The sequence below is a fragment of the Ambystoma mexicanum genome, chromosome 4p (assembly GCF_040938575.1).
Source record: "Ambystoma mexicanum isolate Mex_15411 chromosome 4p, UKY_AmexF1_1, whole genome shotgun sequence".
Classification (NCBI taxonomy): Eukaryota; Metazoa; Chordata; class Amphibia; order Caudata; family Ambystomatidae; genus Ambystoma; species Ambystoma mexicanum.
The window spans coordinates 922,941,598-922,964,242 of NC_090927.1; positions in this window are offsets into that span (position 1 = coordinate 922,941,598).

Sequence of the window (22,645 nt, forward strand, 5' to 3'; positions counted from 1 at the left end):
CCCCTTTCCCATGCACTTGCGCGATCTGAATGACATCTGGCCTAGTAGGATCGTTGTCTGTACTCCCTTTGTTCCCCCCCTTGCCTCGTCGCGCCTTGAAACACTTGTGTATAGGCGCGATATAAATGCCATATCATCATATTATATCATATCATATCATATCATATCATATCATATGGAGCTATAAAATTAGATTTGTCAATCAATGGCAGTTGTATGCATGCATTTTGTTTTTGTATTCATGTTAGTGAGCTTGAAGGTTTATTTGATTGTATTTGTTGTAATTTTAATGTACTTTCAGCTATGCAGTACTCTTAGCTGTTTTTAGTTTTCTTTGATGTAGTAAAATGTGCCTCATAAGGAGTTTGGTGGTAGCCCTGCTGGTAAAACCAGCAGGCTGCCACCAAACTTCTGAAAATGTCCGGTACCCGCGAATGGGCAATTACCGGGGTATTTCTGCCCCGCCAGACCCAGTAATTGCCCTTTCACGGGTGCCGGAACCTGTAGATCCCCATTCCCATTTGAGCCCCATAGGGCTCAATGACAAAGGGGATGCCTGTAGTACCGGCACGGTTCATTACCGTGTCAGTGCTACTGGCTTGCTGTGCTCGCAGGTGCCTTTCATTCCGCCAGGTCTTACCTGGCGGAATGAAAGACACCTGTGAGCACAACTCGGAGTTTGCCAGTCCAGATACATCGATACCGGGAAGCTTACCGGTACCGTTGTATCCAGACCAGCAAACTCGTAATGAGGCCCAATGTGTTTTGCATGTTTTTAGTCATTTTTTTATTTTTTTATTTTCTTGTGGCTGCTTTTTTAGCATCTGTTGAAAGAAAGTTGGATTCTTTACATTTATTTTCTTATTGGGTCTTTATTGTTTTTATGGTGGGCAGGTGCTGATAGGATTCAACTACTTGAGGTGTTCTGTGGCTACTGAAGAAGTTGCTCAGTTAACGGCAGTGAAAGGTTAACCTGCATTTAAAATGTAGGAATGGATGTGGAAAGAATTAAGGAATAACTTGTCAAGGGAAAATAGGATTAGGTAAACACTAGATCTACCACCTCTGTGTGAATCGTATCATGTTGTTGCGTCTTTCATGGAAATCAAATTGTGGCTTATGGAACACTTTATTTTCTTAACAGATAAATTGGTTGCTGGTAGACTAGCAAGAGGTTGAATTGAAGCAGTAGCCACAGAAGTTGACGGATGACTGTTTGTTGAAGGTTTTCCACTGGCGTATGGACTTGCTGGATGAGGTGCTGATTATCTATGATGTAATGCATGAGGCGCATGCATGTTCATTTTGTGGTGCTCATGTGATTTCCGATATGCATCTTTCTTATCATCCCAGTGGACTCGCACTAGATGTTGCACAGGCAACTCATGTGAAAGGTAACCCATTTTCAAAACATGGAGGTGGTGGTTGAAGAGGCTCTTTTCTACATTCATTGTCTTAGTGGTCCTACAACAGAGGGATGATCAGTACCAATATACCTAAGCTTTGGAATGTAACATTGTTGACTAAAAACGACTGTTTGCAATGATCAATATAATGTTATTTTTTGGGGTCTGGTAATTATCTCATTTATGGAATCTCGGGTGTCCTGATTGGCCATGGGTACTGTTTCTATTTGTGTGACTGTTTTGTTTCCCATGTTCTCCCAGGTTTACTTAACCTAACCCATCCTTTCTTGTTCTGCATATTTACTTAAACTAGCCCATTTTCTCTTGTTTTCAAAGATTATTTAACTTTTAACCCCATTCACTCTATTGCAATTCCTTAGCTTAATGTCCTCTGTTCTCACCCAGTTTATATATGTATGCTCATTGATTATAGTAACAGTTTTTATACTAATATTGTACCTCTATTGTGTTACTGAATTATTGACGGCAATGTACATTATGTTTGGAGAGAGTCATTTCTCAATGGGCTAGTGTGTCAAATCCTGGGAGAAGCCAATTGTGGCATAGGCAACACATTACTCTCATAACTGAAACATTGGGAGTGGTAATATTGGAGCTGGTGGAATCGACTGAAGTTGCTGAAGTTTAGGGTTCTTTCACTGTTGTTGGTGTCCCACTGAAACTGGATGTTTCCAAGCTTGGAAATTGAACATTTGAACGTCCACACCTTATCGTCTTTTTGCACAAGGTGCATAGGATTTCTCGATTTTTTGAGAACAGTGCTCTTTTATTTGAAATATTTCCAACTATCTGCACTGGGGTCTTCTGGAGGTTGTTTTTTTCTGGTGTGAAAAAGACTGCTAAAAAATGATAGTACTAGTGTTGCTAGGCCCTGAAGACCCTTGCGTATGGAAACAAGGCACAATCACCATACACCAAGTGATACGACAGACACGAAGTTTGATTTCCAAGTACTAGAGTTTATTGCAAAGCAAATATTCTCAGTCGACCGACTGGGTCTAACGTCTCACAACGTGTGTCACCCAGACCTTGTGAGATGCAAGAGAGCGAACATTCTACAACAGTCTCATATATATAAAAAGGCAATCATACAATCTCTTTGTGACACATCGAAACCGCCCATAATGTGTCTTCTTGAGCTAGGGTTCGATGATTGACAATTATGACAAATATAACACATTATGACATGTTTCTTACTCAATCTATAATACTTTTTTAGCAACAGTTGCAATTTGCACTAAGCAGACATAGTTCTTTGTTATGAAGAACACAGGCACTTGTTCAGCGAGGATACTGTGTTCGTAGGAGAGACACATTTGGAAGCGTGTTATCTACTGGTTTCTATTCGTGAACTAGGGGTCAGCTTGATCTAAGGAGAGCCCCAAAGGGGGGGGGCGCTAGAAAAGTATAATTCATGCTTTAAAAGCCTGTTTCTACAGCTTCAGCGAGACCGGCCGGCACCTGGGCCGCTGATTAAATGCCTCGCTGCTCGCCTTCAAGGACTTGTGAGGGAGAAAAACAATGTATTTCTGTATTGATTGGTGTTTCTGTCTGAGGCGGTCTCTCAATGTGCAAACCGTGGCCTTGCTCTGTGCGTGAGCTTATGAAAAAATACATTTTGCAAAAGCGTTGAACAGAAGGGAAAAGGGAAGCAAATGGCTGATGTTACAGCACAAAATGGACACTCTATTATGGCTGATGCGATTGTCTTTCGGCCAACATAACATACCGTCTATGCTTCGGTAGGGTAGTTTCTAAACTTACAAATCCTCCTTTTGGCCGTAAGCCAAGAGCATCATCCGTACATCACATCTTCATCGGACCACAAATCTAGCTCTGAGCTTTACATTCTCCTGTAATCGTCATCATCGATATTAATTGACATTAACTCTTTCATTGTTTCTACTTCATTGTGTGAATTCGTATCCAATTGTGTAGCTCTTTTTCAAGTTACTATGGGCATCATTATAAGGCTGACGCTCCCGTAATGAAGGGGGCCAGTATGGGACCGGCCCCCTTCATTCCGGGAGTGGCGATTACGAGCTTCCCATCGCGCGACCCGGATCGCATGGCTGGTAAAACCAAGCATGCTTTCCATGTCCCGCGAGGGGAAGAGGGAGGCAATAACGGGCCAGATGTAATCTGCCCGTTATTACCTCCCTGCCCATTCCCATTATTCCCATTGAGCCCTATGGGGGTTCAAATGGGAATGGGGATGGGTTCCTGCAAGGAGGAATTACCGGGTCCTCCTGTGTTGGAGTAACCCGTTATGTCCCCATTGCAGGAACCCAGTAATGGAGCCCGGAACGGAGGCAGCCATGGAGCTAATAGATCCATGGCTACCTCCATTCTCATAATGAGGCCCTATATGTATACATTCATTTGTTATTTCAGAGCATATAAGTGGTAGGCAATGTATGCAACCACAACATGTCATGAGGATTCCAAGTAATGTTACCAGAATTGCAATTAGTTTCCATCCCCATGAGCGCAGTAACTCCCCAAACCATTAATTTATATTCAGCTCCCAACCGCCTTTTGGGGGATGAAGGTGAGAACTTAGAATGTGCAATTTCTTGATTGCCTCAAAAATCGTAGGGGAGGATTCACTTACAAATACGCAGCATGCTGACCCCACGATTTTGCAAACACCTACACGGTCAGCCAAGATTATATCAAGAATCATTCTATTTTGAAGTGTCATTAATCTAACTGCCTTTTCTTTCAGGGTCATATTGTACAATATATCAGCCGTTCCATGTATCGTTTTCTCTAATATTCTGGACAGTCTCTGTATATTCCAGGAGTTTATTACTTGCCCCCAAAATCAGATAAATGATTTTACTATGTCTTCCGCAATTAGCCCTATGTCATCTCGCTGGGGCCTGGATCTAGATAATTTCGATATGTCTGATGTTTTGGAAAGAAATACACCAGGGAAAAGGATCCCTAAGTAACAGGTCCCTCCCCAATTTCTAGGCAACCAGGTATAAGCTTTTTCTCCACATATAAAATAAACGGGATACCCTACATTTATTGGTTCTTCTTCTCTCTCAAGTACTGCATCTAGCAAATGTCCCCACTGAATAGGAACCTTTCTTTCGTAAGCAAAATGGGACAGTGCGCGGGTTGTAACTAATAGTATAGGAGTGGGGCACAACATCCTTGTTCCCTACTAGATTCATGTGAGACGTGATTACAGATGATTTATAAGGCACATAAAGTCTATCTACAGGCCTTACCACTTGTTTTATCACTCTTGCTCTGTTAAATATGGAACAACCTACAGTTGTTCCAGTTCCAGTAATACTCTTTTAAACTCATCCATGTTTGTTCCATCTAATTGACCCGTATCACTCTTATTCCACTTCCCATAAAATAGTGCACTTAGTGATGCATAAAATGGCGTATTAAGGGGTAATGGCTGTACATTCCAACCCATTCCTTTCCGGCCACGCTGGGGTAAATGGGTACAGACCCAGCAATTCGTTGTATTCAGGATAGAGTGAGTCATATTCATGATCAAGAGCAACATGTTATTATTGTACCCTTCTCTGTGTCTTTCTTCTAGTGGAGGGAGAGTATAAGAGAGTACATGGACTGGACTGTCTGTAGCAGGTGCATTGGTAGCAGGCAAAAGAGAACTTAATGGATGCATGCTCTCCAAATACCACAATACTGGGATCAGTGTACTCAGAATACAAAGTAGTTTTATAATCATTAGCATGAATGTTCTACAGCAAATCCTTCTAGACAATTTTATAGTCTCTATATCTATTACGTCACCAGCGTTGGTGCAGGAGGAAACAACAGTAAATATAGGCATTGTGTGCAATCTTCTTCTCCAGCAATTTTTTTTTCCGTGAATAATTTCTTTACAGCAGCGCTCGTTTAAACAGCAAAGCGTTCAAAGAGGTCAGCAAAGTGTCTAGGCCAGTTCTCTTTAGCCCAAATTGCTAAACATGTGGCAACATTATGGTGACTCTGCACAGTGCTCCAAACACTTTAGAACAGGCATCAATTGTGTTTGTACCATATGCGCCCCGCTTGTTCGCATGGGGTGATCAACATATGTCGTTCACTTTTTCAAAGATAGCACCAGGAAGCCGCGTTCCAGAGCTTTCGATTAGATGCAGATTGCTACAGCTCCCACGCTCCGCTTCCATAGGCCTCCGATTCCCAATTCATCCGTGTTGGGAATTGAGGCAAAACAAACATGTAGATCAGATCACTTCCGATTTTGAGAACGTAGGTTGTACCTTATTGCTCCAGGTACTGTGTGATCTATGAACAATGCAGATTCACTTCCAGATGCAGGCTCAGTGTCAGCCTGGGATGCAATAAGTGATGAAGCAGGCTTAATGTCAGCCCGCGATGATGCAGGTTCAGCTGGGCAAAGTTGGGGCACCTTTAGCCCTCTCTCCGTTGTAGCAATATTTTCATGCTTTTTCTCAGACTTGGGCAGTATTTGTGGCAGAGAACTGGCGATGGTGTCTTTCGAGTCAATGGCAGATGTTTCTTTCTCATACTCTGGATCAGGCAGCTCTTTCAATGGAAATGCGATTCTTTTTCGTATGGGTGGCATGAATCCATGCCTTTCGACCATCCACCCGGACTGCAGTCTGTGTTGCCAGGAGAATCTGGTACAGGCCCTTCCACCGAGGGGCAAGCAAACATTTTCTTTCAAAGTTTTTCACCAGAATCCACTCTCCCGGCTGCAGACAATGCCCTGAGCCTGTGTATCTGACAAGAAGAGCCTCCTGCACCTGCTGATGAATCAAACGTAGTTTCTGAGTTAACACGTTACAATAAGTACTGAGCAAAGGGTATTCTATCTCATTCAAGCGCCTCGGCTGCAGGGCGCTCCAAACATTTGGTGGTCTCCCCATTACGATTTCGTATGGGGAGAGTCCAGTCCTTGCCTGCACAGATGTTCGCATACACAACAAAGCTAAGGGCAGCGCATCATGCCACTTCATTTGAATCCCTGAAGAGATTTTGCTAATCTTATTCTTCAAGATTCCGTTCTGGCGCTCATCAAGACCGGCACTCATCAGGTGTCTGGCCGAATGGAATCATTTATCAATCTGGAGGCCTGCAAAAATCTGTAATATCACGGCAGCAACAAAATGCGGCCATTGTCTGACCATATGACCCGTGGCAGGCCGAATCTAGAGAAGGACTCTTTCAGCATTACTTTTGCTGTGCTCATTGCTGTGCAGTCCTTAAGCGGGTATGCTTCCACCCATTTACTGAATGCACAGACTACCACCAGTACATACTTCAGGTTCTGACATCTTTCCATTTCTATGAAATCAAAATGGATGACTTTAAAGGGCATAGAGGGGGTGCCAAAACTACCTAATCTAGTAGTTGTTCCTTTTCCAATGTTATGTTGCAAACAAGTCGACAATTCTGGACTAGTCTTTCCGCAGTTTTTCTAATGCGGTGGCCAAATGCCGAATCATTTTTTTAGCACATATGTGTGTGGGACTGTGGGCCATAATGACCATCGCGGTTAAATAGGAGTTGGGCAGCATCAATTTTTTACTTTCTTTGTCCACCCAGCAACCCTCTAGGTCTAATTCTGCAGGACCTTCAGCCCAAGCTTTTATTTCATCTGCAGTTGCTTCTGCTTGCATCTCCTTAACTGTGGCAATCCCATTTTCTGTCATACAGGGCACTTCTTCCGATCTCTCAATGAAAATTTTCGTGTGTGTGGATCAGTTTGTTTTCGCAATCTTGTCTGCAAATACGTTCCCTTTTCCAATATTACATGTTACTTTCTTATGCGCTTGGCATTTCATTATTGTTAGTCGCTTAGGATGCGCCAGTGCAGACAACAATCTTGCTATCAAAGGACCATGTTGAATCTTGGTTCCATGCGATGTTAGAAAACCCTTCTGAGCCCAGAGTCAACCAAAATTGTGTACCACCCCAACTGTCAGTATATATGTTTACATTCAAGTTTTCAGAAATTTCACATGCTCTGGTCAATGCTATTATCTCTGCAGCCTGTGCTGAATTATATTGGATCATTTTGCTTTCAACAATACTCTTTAGGGTCGTGATGGCATATGCAGCAGTTGATGTGCCATCGGGCAATTTAAAACAAGAACCGTCACGAAACAGTTCTCCATCTGGCTCTTTCTGTGGGGTGTCTGTTAGGTCAATTCTTCCTTTCGTTTCTTGTTCAGTAACCATTATACAATCATGGCATGGTGATTCCCTTTCACCCATTCTTTTATTGGGAGGGGGCATTAACTGTGCAGGATTCTAAGCGCACCATCTCGAAATTTTAATTTGTGGTGCAAATAGGACAATATCATATCTCGTCAGTCTAGCTGATGTAAGATGTTGCGTCTGCTTTCCATTTAAAAGAACGTCTACTGTGTGAGGCACCATGTCATGAGGATTCCAAGTAATGTTACCAGAATTGCAATTAGTTTCCATCCCCATGAGCGCAGTAACTCCCCAAACCATTAATTTATATTCAGCTCCCACCCGCCTTTTGGGGGATGAAGGTGAGAACTTAGAATGTGCAATTTCTTGATTGCCTCAAAAATCGTAGGGGAGGATTCACTTACAAATACGCAGCATGCTGACCCCACGATTTTGCAAACACCTACATGGTCAGCCAAGATTATATCAAGAATCATTCTATTTTGAAGTGTCATCAATCTAACTGCCTTTTCTTTCAGGGTCATATTGTACAATATATCAGCCGTTCCATGTATCGTTTTCTCTAATATTCTGGACAGTCTCTGTATATTCCAGGAGTTTATTACTTGCCCCCAAAATCAGATAAATGATTTTGCTATGTCTTCCGCAATTAGCCCTATGTCATCTCGCTGGGGCCTGGATCTAGATAATTTCGATATGTCTGATGTTTTGGAAAGAAATACACCAGGGAAAAGGATCCCTAAGTAACAGGTCCCTCCCCAATTTCTAGGCAACCAGGTATAAGCTTTTTCTCCACATATAAAATAAACGGGATACCCTACATTTATTGGTTCTTCTTCTCTCTCAAGTACTGTATCTAGCAAATGTCCCCACTGAATAGGAACCTTTCTTTCGTAAGCAAAATGGGACAGTGCGCGGGTTGTAACTAATAGTATAGGAGTGGGGCACAACATCCTTGTTCCCTACTAGATTCATGTGAGACGTGATTACAGATGATTTATAAGGCACATAAAGTCTATCTACGGGCCTTACCACTTGTTTTATCACTCTTGCTCTGTTAAATATGAAACAACCTACAGTTGTTCCAGTTCCAGTAATACTCTTTTAAACTCATCCATGTTTGTTCCATCTAATTGACCCGTATCACTCTTATTCCACTTCCCATAAAATAGTGCACTTAGTGATGCATAAAATGGCGTATTAAGGGGTAATGGCTGTACATTCCAACCCATTCCTTTCCGGCCACGCTGGGGTAAATGGGTACAGACCCAGCAATTCGTTGTATTCAGGATAGAGTGAGTCATATTCATGATCAAGAGCAACATGTTATTATTGTACCCTTCTCTGTGTCTTTCTTCTAGTGGAGGGAGAGTATAAGAGAGTACATGGACTGGACTGTCTGTAGCAGGTGCATTAGTAGCAGGCAAAAGAGAACTTAATGGATGCATGCTCTCCAAATACCACAATACTGGGATCAGTGTACTCAGAATACAAAGTAGTTTTATAATCATTAGCATGAATTTTCTACAGCAAATCCTTCTAGACAATTTTATAGTCTCTATATCTATTACGTCACCAGCGTTGGTGCAGGAGGAAACAACAGTAAATATAGGCATTGTGTGCAATCTTCTTCTCCAGCAATTTTTTTTTCGTGAATAATTTCTTTACAGCAGCGCTCGTTTAAACAGCAAAGCAATCAAAGAGGTCAGCAAAGTGTCTAGGCCAGTTCTCTTTAGCCCAAATTGCTAAACATGTGGCAACATTATGGTGACTCTGCACAGTGCTCCAAACACTTAGAACAGGCATCAATTGTGTTTGTACCATATGCGCCCCGCTTGTTCGCATGGGGTGATCAACATATGTCGTTCACTTTTTCAAAGATAGCACCAGGAAGCCGCGTTCCAGAGCTTTCGATTAGATGCAGATTTCTACAGCTCCCACGCTCCGTTTCCATAGGCCTCCGATTCCCAATTCATCCGTGTTGGGAATTGAGGCAAAACAAACATGTAGATCAGATCACTTCCGATTTTGAGAACGTAGGTTGTACCTTATTGCTCCAGGTACTGTGTGATCTATGAACAATGCAGATTCACTTCCAGATGCAGGCTCAGTGTCAGCCTGGGATGCAATAAGTGATGAAGCAGGCTTAATGTCAGCCCGCGATGATGCAGGTTCAGCTGGGCAAAGTTGGGGCACCTTTAGCCCTCTCTCCGTTGTAGCAATATTTTCATGCTTTTTCTCAGACTTGGGCAGTATTTGTGGCAGAGAACTGGCGATGGTGTCTTTCGAGTCAATGGCAGATGTTTCTTTCTCATACTCTGGATCAGGCAGCTCTTTCAATGGAAATGCGATTCTTTTTCGTATGGGTGGCATGAATCCATGCCTTTCGACCATCCACCCGGACTGCAGTCTGTGTTGCCAGGAGAATCTGGTACAGGCCCTTCCACCGAGGGGCAAGCAAACATTTTCTTTCAAAGTTTTTCACCAGAATCCACTCTCCCGGCTGCAGACAATGCCCTGAGCCTGTGTATCTGACAAGAAGAGCCTCCTGCACCTGCTGATGAATCAAACGTAGTTTCTGAGTTAACACGTTACAATAAGTGCTGAGCAAAGGGTATTCTATCTCATTCAAGCGCCTCGGCTGCAGGGCGCTCCAAACATTTGGTGGTCTCCCCATTACGATTTCGTATGGGGAGAGTCCAGTCCTTGCCTGCACAGATGTGCGCATACACAACAAAGCTAAGGGCAGCGCATCATGCCACTTCATTTGAATCCCTGAACAGATTTTGCTAATCTTATTCTTCAAGATTCCGTTCTGGCGCTCATCAAGACCGGCACTCATCAGGTGTCTGGCCGAATGGAATCATTTATCAATCTGGAGGCCTGCAAAAATCTGTAATATCACGGCAGCAACAAAATGCGGCCATTGTCTGACCATATGACCCGTGGCAGGCCGAATCTAGAGAAGGACTCTTTCAGCATTACTTTTGCTGTGCTCATTGCTGTGCAGTCCTTAAGCGGGTATGCTTCCACCCATTTACTGAATGCACAGACTACCACCAGTACATACTTCAGGTTCTGACATCTTTCCATTTCTATGAAATCAAAATGGATGACTTTAAAGGGCATAGAGGGGGTGCCAAAACTACCTAATCTAGTAGTTGTTCCTTTTCCAATGTTATGTTGCAAACAAGTCGACAATTCTGGACTAGTCTTTCCGCAGTTTTTCTAATGCGGTGGCCAAATGCCGAATCATTTTTTTAGCACATATGTGTGTGGGACTGTGGGCCATAATGACCATCGCGGTTAAATAGGAGTTGGGCAGCATCAATTTTTTACTTTCTTTGTCCACCCAGCAACCCTCTAGGTCTAATTCTGCAGGACCTTCAGCCCAAGCTTTTATTTCATCTGCAGTTGCTTCTGCTTGCATCTCCTTAACTGTGGCAATCCCATTTTCTGTCATACAGGCACTTCTTCCGATCTCTCAATGAAAATTTTCGTGTGTGTGGATCAGTTTGTTTTCGCAATCTTGTCTGCAAATACGTTCCCTTTTCCAATATTACATGTTACTTTCTTATGCGCTTGGCATTTCATTATTGTTAGTCGCTTAGGATGCGCCAGTGCAGACAACAATCTTGCTATCAAAGGACCATGTTGAATCTTGGTTCCATGCGATGTTAGAAAACCCTTCTGAGCCCAGAGTCAACCAAAATTGTGTACCACCCCAACTGTCAGTATATATGTTTACATTCAAGTTTTCAGAAATTTCACATGCTCTGGTCAATGCTATTATCTCTGCAGCCTGTGCTGAATTATATTGGATCATTTTGCTTTCAACAATACTCTTTAGGGTCGTGATGGCATATGTAGCAGTTGATGTGCCATCGGGCAATTTAAAACAAGAACCGTCACGAAACAGTTCTCCATCTGGCTCTTTCTGTGGGGTGTCTGTTAGGTCAATTCTTCCTTTCGTTTCTTGTTCAGTAACCATTATACAATCATGGCATGGTGATTCCCTTTCACCCATTCTTTCATTGGGAGGGGGCATTAACTGTGCAGGATTCTAAGTGCACCATCTCGAAATTTTAATTTGTGGTGCAAATAGGACAATATCATATCTCGTCAGTTTAGCTGATGTAAGATGTTGCGTCTGCTTTCCATTTAAAAGAACGTCTACTGTGTGAGGCACCATCAAAGTTAAGGCGTGCCCCAAAACCATTCCCTCGATTTGTTTTAATGACACGGCAGCCGCAGCAACAGCTCACAAACAGCGTGGCAAAGCACATGCAACAGGATCCAGCACAGAAGAAAAATAACCGCATGGCCTATTTCTTCCTCCTTGTTCCTGAGTCAAAACAGCCAATGCACAACCATTACTTTCATGCACAAATAACTTAAAATCTTTTTCATAATTTGGTGTGCCCAAAACTGGAGCTGAGCACAATGCAACTTTGAGCAGATCAAATGCATTCTGACATTCCATGCTTGATGGCAAAGCCAAAGCAACATCCTTCTTTGTCAATGCCACCATAGGTTTTACAATCATCGCAAATATAGCAATCCACTGCCTGCAATATGATGCCATGCCTATTATGGCTCGGACTTCCTTCTGTGTCTTTGGAATAGGCATACCAGAAATGCTTTCTATCTTTCTATTCTTTCTGGTGTCAGTCTCCTTCCCTCTTTTGAAAGTAGGTATCCCAAATAGGCCACCTCCTTTCGACAATACTGGACCTTTTTTAACAAAGCTTTATGTCCATGTACTGCCAAATGTGTCAACAAATTAGCAGTACTCTTTTTGCAAATGTTTTCTGTGTCGGCAGCAATCAATAGGTCATCAATGTACTGCAATAGTACACAACCCATTGGCAGCTCTAGTGTGTCTATCTGTTCTTTTAAAGCTTTGCTATTAATACTCAGGCTCTCTGTGTAACCTTGTGGAATTTGTGTGAATGTGAAAGATTGTCCACCTAATGTAAAAGCAAACAAGTATCTGCTATCTGGATGTACCGGAATGCTAAAGAATGCATTCTTCAGATCTATAACACTAAAATACGTAGCGGATTCTGGTATCATAGTTAAAATGGTAGTGACATCTGGCACCAATGGGAATTGAGGATCGTCTACTTTATTCAATCCACGCAAATCAATTATGAAACAATATGGTATTTCATTCCCTCCTTTCTTGTAAACTGGAAATATGGGACTATTGCAAGTGCTACTAGTAATCTCTTCTATCACGTTTCATTTAATCAAATCAGAAACAATGCATTTAAATGCTTTCTCACCTTCCACCAAAATGTTATACTGTGGAATACGTGGCAATGTAATTCCCTCCTTCAAAATTATTTTCACTAGCTCTATTTTCAAACATCCAACATTATTGTCATTCATCACCCATATACAAATTGGCACACTACTTAACTCAGTAGGTAATGGTTTAGACAAAAATTGTGACACTGTCATTTTTTGTGGTGCTATTGTCAAATACAGAGGAACAATGAATAACTGCACTCAATTTTTGCAACAAATTTAAACCTAATAAATTCTCACTGCAATTTTGTGTCAAAAGAAATGGGCAAGACTCAGTGAATGGGCCTAATGTTATAGGTACTGATTGTGACACTGGACTGATTACTGGCGTGCCTGCGAACCCTACTGAAACATTCTTTTGCCCTGACAGTGGTATTTCTGGAACCAAGTGATGGTCTATTGAGCACTTTTGCGCACCTGTGTCCACTAAAAATGTATGCTCCTTATTCCCGACCTTCATTTCTACGTAGGGCCCTTTCTGGTCAATGGGAATAGACACTGGTTCCAACCCCTGTCTTGGGCTGTTCTAGTTGAACAATACATCATCAGATGTATAGTCGCCAGAGTAGTATTGTATTGTATTGTAATTATTCTTATAAAGCGCTTTATACCAAAGCACTGTACAGTTACAACAACAGGGTACATTTAACATAACAAGAATTGTAACAACAGAAGTAAATTGCAAACATGAATCAGTATTCGTTGGAATGAGTGTCAAAAACGTTTCCTTCTCCTGCATTATTCTGCTGTTGCTGATTTTGGTTCTGATTTGGGTTGCTATTTCCCTGGTGATTCTGATTTTGTGGCATTCTTGAGTTTCTATTTTGTTTCTAGGCATGTGGGCACTCTGCTTGCCAATAACCTTCTTCTCTAGAGTATGCGCACTGGTTCTGTCCAATTGGACCTCCATGCATGTTGGAAATATTCCCTCTCGTTTGTGCATTACCTCCGCCCCTGTTATTATTCGCTACCTGTTGCATTAATACTTCGGTTTTTAAATTCACTCTATCCCTCACTTCTTTCTCTTTTTCTGTATTCACTCTATTCTCATAATATGGTGCCATGTGTAATACCTCACTCTGTGATTTTACTTGCCATGCACTTTCAGATGTCATTATTAAATTTTGAATTTTCGGTAGCGATCCTCTCACATATTTGTCAACGAATAATCTTTTCCCTGGCTCAGTGCTCAAATCTTGGCCACTAAAATCTGCAAACACCTCTTCAAATCTATTAAAATAGTCAGTAGCCAATTCATTTTTACCCTGCACATATGCCGTTAAATTATCCCAGACAATTCTTCTTTCAGGAACTAGTATTTTTAATTTCTGAACTATTCGTGCAAGTAATGCTATTAAAACCGGCGATGGTTTTTCGCCAGCTTTCCTGTCTGTATCCACTTTGATCAGATGCTCCCAAGTAACACCCAAAATATCAATATCATCTACATTTCTAATTTGTTTCCATATGTCTATTGGGAGAATTACAGGAAATAATAGGTCAATATCACTCAGTGTGAAAATGGACAATTTCAAATAGGACTCAATCTCTTTATGAAATCCCGCCGGATTCTTTCTTAAATCAGGGATTGTTTGTTTTATATTATTCACCTCTTGTCTGGAAAAAGGGACATGCACAAACTGTGCCGTATAATGGGATTCTATTACCTCTGCTTCAGTCATCCAGAACAGGACTGCGAGACTTGTCCTTGGCCTCAAGCCGAGGGACCGTATCTCTCCAGGACTGAAATCACTACACTGGCTCCCAGTGGCTGCGAGGATTAAGTTCAAAACCCTCTGCATTGTCCACAAGGCGTTCTGGGGCCTTGGGCCAAAATACCTTCAACTCTCTCTTCCTAAATATCTTCCCTCTCAAGCTCTTCGCTCATCCACCTCCAACTCTCTCAGGGTCAGCCGCTTCTCCAAGCAAGGAGTTGGTGGTAGATCTCTCTCTGAAGCAGGGGCCTCCCTCTGGAACAGCCTTCCTGCCTCCCTGAAACTTGAGGAGAACCATCTCCAGTTCCGGAAGCACCTCAAAACCTTCCTCTTTGCCTCTGCTTTCTCTCCACCTCTCCCCTGCTAAAATTACTGAAACTGCACTGAATCTGCAACTGGGCCACTCACCGATCTCGGGCCTTGGCCCAGCCACTCTCCCCTGCACTGCCTCCCTGGCAACCCCTGCACTGCGGGACTGTCTCTGAATCCCTACAGCCCCCCTTCCCAGCACTTGTCTGCACTTACCTTGCACTTGCCACCAGCTGGCACTTATTTATCTTGTATTCTACTAACCCTGTACTGCACTTTCCCCTCTCCCTTTCCCCCTTGCACTTTTCCCTTCCCCTCTGCCCTTGCACTTGCGTGATCTGAATGACACCTGGCCTAGTAGGATCATTGTCTGTCTCCCCCTTGTTCCCCCCCGCCTCATCGCGCCTTGAAACACTTGTGTATAGGCGCGTTACAAATGCCATATCATATCATATTCAGTGGCAGCCATCGCTACTTTTGGCACAAAGGTGGGATGGACTTCTCTCATGGGCAATATCGAACTGGCCGTTTCTACATTGGTTCTCTTATTAAGCACTATAGCTAAATCGAGGGAATGGGCAGACTTTCCAGTTTCAGGTGGTGTATATTGTCATTAAATCGTGGGGGGGGGGCAACAATACCTCTTCTCAAAACATTCACTTGTAAATACTCAACCATCACATGCAATGTCTTCCTCTGCTTCTCTACTGTATACTGATCAAACGTATCATGCACCTCCATCGGAGAAATGTTAGCATCCGTAATCCATCTAATCACCTCTTCACTAACAGGTTTAGACAGTGGAGAAAATCGCCGCTTGACATATGGGATCACCTGTTGTTTCCCTCTTTTCACCTCTGCATGCAATTCATCTAGCTTATTTTTTAACTCAAATAGCCTGTCTACGTGCTCTTTTATCTCTGCCGCACTTTCCCCCATATGCGAAAAAACATTTAAATCCCGCAACTTCTGCGGTGCTAACATACCGGTCAATTTCTTCCAGCTATCTATAAAATACTCCCCCAGGCATTCCAACAATACCTGTTGTTCACCAAACTTCCCATAATCATACATTGCACTCAGCGCGGATCCTTCGTCATTGCCATCAATGTACGTTTCTGCCCATTCTTTCAATTCTTCTTTTCTCTCCCTGCTAACCGTACTAGGAGTTACTCTAGTGCTTCCTCTTTCTGCAGGCCCACCTCCCTAGAACTGCCTCCTTCTACAGCTGCTAATTCCTGCTCTGTCGGTGGTGGGGAAAATGGAGGGAATGGTGTCTCGTGCGCAGGGGGAGATGGTACAGTTGGAACAACAGGAATGGAGGGTGGCAACTGAGGTGGAGCAATGTGTATTGGTGCAATAGTGTCAACATTACTATGAGGACGCTCTTTTCTCTACTCGTTTAGAATTTTATTTATTAGTTCGTCTGATGCATGCAATTCTTGTTGGGGATATATTTTTTGTATGCCTAATTGGATACTCCTATCCCCTCTTCTGATATCCTCAGTCCATTTGAGCTCTTCTAGTTCTATCGTATTTTCTGTGTTTGATTTATGCCTTTGTGCATGCTTCTCCCTACTTTGTAGACAGAGATTAGCTTCCTTCCTCCAGTCTCTTATGACGTCAAATGTCGTGGGGCATGCTTTCTTGTGCAACAGTACTGATTCTAACTGTTCTATTCGTGCCATCTCAAAAGTACCATCTTTCAGCCACTGCAAGTCTTCTACATGTCTGGTCTGCCTATGCCAAATTTCATTAAACATTATCGCCCCTATCCCATATTTTACATATATTTCAAACGCTGGCGACCCTATGGGTGGTGCAGCCTGGCCAGTTTCCAAAGATCGCCTACCACAGTAGAAAAAACCCACTAGACAGGAAGACAATTTCCCAGGCATATTGATCTTATTGGTACCTTACCCTGTGGGTTTGATCTTGCAAGAGCAACTCTCAACCAATATCAGGGCTGTTAAGAATCAGGGAGCGACTCACCTGATCAATCAGTTCATCTCTCAAGACACAATTCGTCCGTATACAGACGCAACCAAGAATCGTCATGACTGTGTATCTGGCTCAATATGCCTCATTTCGGGACCCTCGCCTCGATGCTCTCTAGCCACTGCTCATCGATCAGGGATCGGCTCTGTACAGATCTGCAAAGGAGTCTCTCATCACTTTTACAGGAGCGCCCCGAACACCTTTCGATCCCGGTTCGACGTCCTCGTCCTCGATTCATTTCGCCTTCTTCAAATTCAACGTACTCGATGGAGGAAAAGGGGGACGGTCCCTATTCGGGCGCCATTTTTTGCTGGGCCCTGAAAACCCTTGCGTATGGAAACATCTGTATGGACACAATCACCATACACCAAGTGATACGACAGACATGAAGTTCGATTTCCAAGTACTGGGGTTTATTTCAAAGCAAATATTCACAGTCGGCTGACTGGGTCTAACGTCTCGCAACGGGTGTCACCCAGACCTCGTGAGAAGCAAGAGAGTGAACATTATACAACAGTCTCATATATATAAAAAGACAATCATACAATCTCTTTGTGACACATCAAAACTGTCCATAATGTATCTTCTTGAGCTAGGGTTCGGTGATTGACAATTATGACAAATATGACACATTATGACACGTTCCTTACCAACCTATAAAACTTGTTTTAGCAACAGTTGCAATTTGCACTAAGTAGACATAGTTCTTTGTTATGAAGAACACAAGGCACTTGTTCAGCGAGGATTCTGTGTTCGTAGGAGAGATACATTCCGAAGTGTGTTATCTACTGGTTTCTATTTGTGAACTAGGGATCAGCTTGATCTAAAGAGAGCCTCAAAGGGGGGGGGCGCTAGGAAAGTATAATTCATGCTTTAACAGCCTGTTTCTACAGCTCCAGCGAGACCGGCCGGCACCTGGGCCGCTGATTAAATGCCTCGCCGTTCGCCTTCAAGGACTTGTGAGGGAGAAAAACAATATATTTCTGTACTGTTTGGCGTTTCTGTCTGAGCCGGTCTCTCAACGTGCACACCGTGGCCTTGCTCTGTGCATGAGTTTATGGAAAAATACATTTTGCAAAAGCGTTGAACAAAAGGGAAAAGGGAAGCACATGGCGGATGTTACAGCACAAAATGAACGCTCTATGGTTATGTTGATGATTCTTTATTGGCGATGTAGGGCTCATGATGCGATTAGCTTTTGGCCAACATAATATACCTTCTATGCTTCCGTAGGGTAGTTTCTAAACTTACAGTGTTTCTAACTTTGTGATTGTTTTCTATCCCTTTTTCTCCACGTTTACTTATCCCACCCTATTCTCTCTTGTTCTCCAAGTTTACTTAACATTCCCCATACTCTGTCCTGCAACCACCCAATATAACACCCTTTGTGAATTCTCACCCAGTTTATGTATCCTTGTTTGTTTATTGTAGTTGTAGTTGTTATACCTTTATTGTTAATTTTTGTGTGTATTATTGTAGTTGTAGTTTATCCACATCTTGAACAGGTCTATGTAGTTTATCCATGTGTGCACACGTTTTCATTCCTGTAGCCCTTTTATGTGGTGGAGATCGATTGGGAACCCACACTATTTTGTGATGACTCCTGGCAGTTGGGTCACACATACCATCTTCTACTGTGTTATTCCCTATGCATTGTATGTTTATTCTATGTACGGCTGTACACTACACTGTTATTCTTTGTGTTCAACCCATCCTTTCCCTGTTTTTGAACTTCAGCCACCCTGGGCTAGTTTTGAATGCTTCACCCAGCATATGCAATTGTCCTGGTGTTCTGAAACAGCCTTGTCCAAACCGTCCAGGGTGGCATCTCCTACCTTGATCCAGCTCTGACAGGTTTTACATTTTACCAAACAATTTGACAGTTCGGGAGCAGACAGTATGGGATGGGGTTGGGTGTTGGTTGGTAGAAAACAGTTATATTATTTGCACACTGCGGTGCATATGATGAACACTGTTTTGCTGATTTTGTTCAATGTGCTTTGACTCTATTTTTCATATGAACCTTCCTATATGATTCTTTCTCTTCATTCCAATGTATGCAGACACAATGTTGAATGGATGTTGAGGTTCCCAAACTGTGTAACGGCTTGTTCCTCTGTAAAACATTTCCACAGAATGTGTACATCATTTTCTTGATCCCCTTTTTGCTGTCTTGGTCCTTGATCCTGTAATATGGTCAACAGTCAGCAATTGTTTTTTGCGTACCTTGCTTTTTTTATGGTGGTAATGCTGAAGCCACTCACAGCAGCTCAGTCTTCAAGTTTACTTATCCCACCCTATATTCTATTGCTGTCCAAGTTTACTTACCCTACCTCATCCATTCTCTTACAACTACCTAGTATAATTTCCCCTGTTTATTCTTACTCAGTTTATATATTGCTGTTCATTTATTGTAGTGACAGTTGGAATACTTGTTTATATTATCATGTTTTTTTTCAAACCAAGTTGGATTTCTTTTCCCAATGACCCAATGATTCGTAAGTGCAAAGAGAACAACAGTGTTGTATGCACAAATGTTCTATTTTATATAGTGCATGTGATGCACTCCATACAAGATATGAGGGTTATAAAAGCTAGCGTATTAAATTGTGTTTCTTAAAGTGTATGTGTTTTTTAACTAATTATGTTTTCTTTTTTTTATAGATAGATAGATAGATATCATTTTTTTTTAAAGCATAGATGAATAACCACTGCTACAATATCGCCCAATGGGGTGTTAAATTTCAAAGGCGCAATTAAACACAGGAACAACTGGGGAGGGTGGTAGCCACTGGTTTTTTGGACCATACCCGCGACTATAGGCCTCAATGTGCAATAAAGTATTCTGCTTGTACCCGAAAGTGTCCTTTCTAAGAATGATCTATTATGTATATATGTATACAATTCTATGTGACTTACCCCCAAAGTTTTACATTGTAACCGCGGCTAGAATAAATGTCAATGGGCCTCATCATGAGTTTGGCAGTAACCCTTAAATGTGGCAGTAATGCTGTTATTGCCGCATTTAAGGGCCAGCCAAAACATGACTCTGGCAGCATTTACCCCAAGCTACAAGCTGGGGGTAAATGCGCCAACTTAAAGCCCATTTTCGGGTGCAATTAGCGCAGAGCTATTAGGGCGCGCTAATTGCACTGAAAATTCCCCACTGGGTCCAATGGACCCAATGGGGAATGGGGAATTACAGTTACCAGCCAACCCGTGATCTGAGGGTTAAGCGGTAACGCAAATACAGTTGGGAGGTATCCCAGTCAGGATACTGCCCAACGCATGATGAGGCCAATGAACTCTAGCCACAGCTATAAGTGATGAGTTATTTTCAAAAAGGTTTTAGATGTTATTTCACTGTATATGTATATTTATATGTGATATGTAGTCCATAAAAAGGACTGTTTTGGAGTGCACTGAGTGTAGTATTTTATCGAATTTGGTGTGCACTCTTTATTATCATGCACCTTACATGACTCCTTTTAACTACCATTGTATCACTACTGTCTGTTTGCCATTAAATTCCATACTCAGTTTTTTATTTTAAAAAAAGCACAATCTTATGGCCGTGACTACATGAAAAAGGGATGCCATTGGTGTATTGAGGATCGTGCCTAGGATCAGCAATGACCGGGGATGCAGCCACGACTAGGAAGCAGCACTGGCAAGTCGTGCATTGTGTAGCCACAACTCTGACAATGCATTAAAACAAATATATACATGTGTGTGGTTAGTCATCTTGGAAAGTTGTTTTAAAATGTATTGAGTGTATTATTTATAAACATTTACTGTAACATTTTAAATACATTTTATTCATTAATAATATATACAATTGTGCATACTTTAAAAAGATAAATAAATAGGCAAAAAAAGTTTGTAAAAACAGGTTCATTTGTTGGGATGTGGTTGTGGGTTTTCTTTTTCTTTTAGTTTGAACACATGATACATCTTCTTCCTAAGGCCAATTATCTGTATTCTTACTGTCCATGATTTGTCTTACATCTCCTTTTCATTGATTGTACTTCTTTTGAACATTAATTAAGAGTGGTTTTAATTCTGTTAATGAATCCATGATTAGTTTAATAGGTAATTAGTGTGGTACTTCTTGTTTAATTGTTTGTGATGCTTGAATTACTTCTTCATCTGTTTGAATATTTGAAATATTTTTAAACTATTGAAGATATAATACACTTAAAAATATTTGTGTTGGCTGCATTGATATTTAAAAGTAGTTAGATAAACTACATCTGTTTGGTGACTGATATTTGTTCTAATTTTACATAAATATGAAGAATGGACTTTCTTCTGCTTCTTTTTCTTGAGCATCCTTTTTTTTAATTTCTTTTTCTTTGAGATAGTTCTTCTCCATCCATTCCATGTAGTTTTTCATTGTACTGTGATCGAATAAAATGCTGCTTGTCAACTCAGATATTAGAATTAGAAATGGAGGAAGATTGCATGAGGTGAACTTTCCTGAATTTTCTTTCTGATTGGTTGTTTATTGTTTGTGTGGTGGATAGCTGTGAATAGGATTTCAAGTACCTAAGATGCTGTTCCACTCTTGAACCTATCAGAGAATGTACCTTTTTTGAGTGATGTTTATATGTGGTAAAACAGCTGTAGGTTATATTGTATCATTATATTAAGAGTTGTTCTACATAGTTAATTTTTATTGCTTGAGAGTGAGGTGTAGTTTTAGGAGATTGTGCTAATTTTGGGATATATATGTTTCATTGGCTATATGAAACGTGGAGCCAATTTCAGAAGGAGAGGAATTACATTGTTGTGGAGAACATCAGCATTTTGAGAATGGGGTTAATCGTGATGTGTAGGACAGAGGTGATGCGTTGTCTAATCATTGGCATACAATATTTTTTTGGTTCCATGATATTCCATGATATTATTTTAGACAGAGTGTTTGAAATTAGAGGCTTATGTTGCAATTGTGGAGAAATATAGTTGACAGGGAGCACAGGTTTCTTTCCTCTTTGGGAAAAGAACATTCATTAATCATCTAAAGAAAGAGCACCAAGGCGTTTTCCAAGATTTTTCAAATTGTAATAGAGGTGAAGATTATTTATCTGATTGAAAATATATTTTTCGGTTATATATTGTAAAAGAACTCAAAAAGGCTCTTTTAAGAGCCACCCAGAGAACTGTTTAAGTATATTGGAAAAAGGAAAATACCTTTGATGCCTTTTTTTATAAGTAGACGTGGATATGACTGCAGCCAATGAATCATTGTGTCCTCTCAGGGGGGGTATAGCCACGGGTATCAGTAAGCCAATGGGATGTCGCGCAAGTGTTTAGTGGGCGCAGCCGCGGTTACAACTATGCTTTAGTCGCGGATATAGCAATATCAATTCTTGTGCAGTGATAATGAAATTATTTATGGATTTTGCAGTACACAATTTTACATGTATTTCTGATTCTATGCCCTCATATGTACCTTTGTGTTGTTTGAATTTTCACACCATGTTAATATGTCTTTTTGAATCTGTAAAAATGTTACTGGTAGCTGCAGGTAACAGCAGTTGTCCACACCTGCGGCTATCAGTACTCCAATTGGCAGTCGAGGATTTTGGCAGGCTGGTGTAGCCACAGCTATGAGCCAATCTGCCCTACCACCGTCTACAACTGTTTGTATTTTGGTGCAGTTATCATATTATTTTATGGATGTTTTACCAGATAATT